The sequence below is a fragment of the Moschus berezovskii genome, chromosome 11 (assembly GCF_049115385.1).
Source record: "Moschus berezovskii isolate FMDL1 chromosome 11, NW_MosBer_1.0, whole genome shotgun sequence".
Classification (NCBI taxonomy): Eukaryota; Metazoa; Chordata; class Mammalia; order Artiodactyla; family Moschidae; genus Moschus; species Moschus berezovskii.
In genome coordinates, this window is record NC_142470.1 from 65110146 (window position 1) to 65112722 (window position 2577).

The window sequence follows — 2577 nt, forward strand, 5'->3', positions numbered from 1 at the left end:
TTTATTTCAAGTTAATTTTTGTATGTGTTGTGAGATAGGGGTCCAATTTTCTTTCTTTTACATGTAGAAATTCAATTGTGCCAACAGTATTGTTGAAGACTTCTTTTCCCTACTGAGTGGAGTTGACATCCTTCTCAAATTTAAGCATCCTTAGATGTATGGGTTTATTTCTGGACTCTCACTTCTATTCCATTGGTGTGTATGCTTATCCTTAAGCCACTATCAAACTACTTTGATTACTATAGCTTTATAGTAAGTTTTGAAATCAGAAAATTTGAATCCTTTGACTTCGTTCTTTTTAAGATTGTTTTTGCTATTTGGGGCCCTTTGCATTTCAACATGAATTGGAGTAATCCGCTTTTCCATTTTTACAAAACATGTCTGTTGCGATTTTGAGAAGAATCACATTGAATCTGTAGATTGCTTTGAGTAGTACTGCCATCTTAACAGTACTATCTTTCTACCCATGAACATAGGATGCTTTTCCTTTTCTTTCAGCAGTGTTTTATAGATTTCAATTTACAAGTCTGTCAAATTCCTTTTTGGATTGATAGAAATGATTATGTTTTTCTTCCCCTATTCATCAATGTGGTGTGTTACATTGATTGATTTTCTCATGTTTAACCATGCTTGAATTTCTGGAATAAATCATATTAGGTCATGATATATGATTATTATGCTTCTGGGTTTGGTGTGATATCACTGAGGGCTTTTGCATCTATATTCATAAAGGATACAGTTTTCATTGCTTTTAATGTCTCTATCTGGCTTTTGTATTCAGATTTTGCTGGACTGGTAGATGATTTAAGAAGTGTTCCATTCTCTTCTGTTTTTTTCATAAATTTGAGAAGAATTGGTGTTATATCTTTAAATGTTTGGTAGAACTCAGCAGTGAAGGCTTTGTGGTTTCTTCTTTGATCCAGTGATTACGTCAGTTCAGTTCAGTTCAGTCACTCAGTCGTGTCCGACTCTTTGAGACCCCATGAATCACAGCATGCCAGGCCTTACTTAAATGTATACTTTCCATATATTAGCAAACTTCCCAGTTCTCCTACAAAACTATAACTTCATTGTGATCAAATGATATATATCATATGATTTAAATGTTTTAAAATTTATTGAGGCTTGTTTCATGGGCTACTAATGCGTCTCAGTGTATGTCTTTGAATTTATCCTCCTGGGATTTGTTGAGCTTCATGGATTCATGTTCTTCACCAAATTTGGGACTTTTCAGCCAGTATTTCTTCAGGTATTTTTTTCTGCCCCCTTTTCTCCCTCATCTCCTGCAATCTTGAAATCAAATTTAGTCCTTTTTGCTAGAGTTTGATGATTTTTGTTTTCTAAATGTTGTAGTAGTGCATTTGTTTAATGACTTATCCAAACTATTTTTGAAAAGACTGTATTCCTTGTTGTGTGTGGCCACTGAAGTCTATGTACCTTAGTTTATGTTCAGCCAGAAGTTTCCCTTAAATGCCAGTGCTGAACAAATACCTCTCCCAGTATTTTCAGATTGACTTTAAGCCAGGGCACTCTCTAGAATGTAGTCAAGCTTTCACTGAGCATAGGGATCAGTCTGAGGTAAAAAGCTTAATGTATTCTCAGGTCTTCTCTGAGCATGTATCATGTTCTGGGGATACACATGATTCTGTATATTTCCCTGCATATATGCCTACTTTGAGATGTTCTAACTTACTGAAGAAATTCTCCCCAGCTCTTGCTCTCAAGCCTTAGCGGGTCTGTTGTATGTTGTGACTATAATCCTTTGCCCCAGGCAACAGAGGTGTTTTAGCTTTACTTGCAGTATTTTTGATCAATACCAGTTCTTTAAGGCCTGAGTTTCTAGTTAGGTGAAACAGAGGTGAGCACCTGGTACTAGTGTTTCAGGTCCCACTTGGTCAGAACAAACATACACAATCATTTATGAAAAAGCTCCACTCTGCTCGCTCCTGAGACAGGGACCAGGTGGAAATCCGAACTGTTGCTGCTTAGATATTACAACTATTCTTGGGGAGGGGTTGGGGCATGAGCAAGTAAAAAATATCACAAAGTTTTCCTACCATCTTGAAGTTGCCTTTTGTTTTTGCTTTTTTGGTTCAACATCTACTTAGTTGCTATAAGTCTTTGGCTGTCTTCCGGAGCTCTGATAAAGTCTATTTTAGAGTTGTCTATCTGCCATTTTACTGATGTAACTCTCATTCTAAAACTAAACACTTCATTCTTTCAGCAAGGTTTAAGAGATTCCTACCGTTTCAGAACTGAAAGAAGATTTGAGGTCATGTAGTCTAGTAGTTTGTAACCTGTCTTCCCAGAGCACCAGGATAGGAACGAGTGATTCCCCAAGAAGCACACAGTGTTTGAAGCTTTTTACTATGATCTCTCCCATTTTCACCTAGAATCACTCAGAGTATGCTGCTGCTAAGTCACTTCAGTCGTGTCTGACTCTGTGTGACCCCACTGACGGCAGCCGACCAGGCTCCCCCGTCCCTGGGATTCTCCAGGCAAGAACACTGGAGTGGGTTGCCATTTCCTTCTCCAATGTGTGAAAGTGAAAAGTGAAAGTGAAGTTGCTCAGTCGTG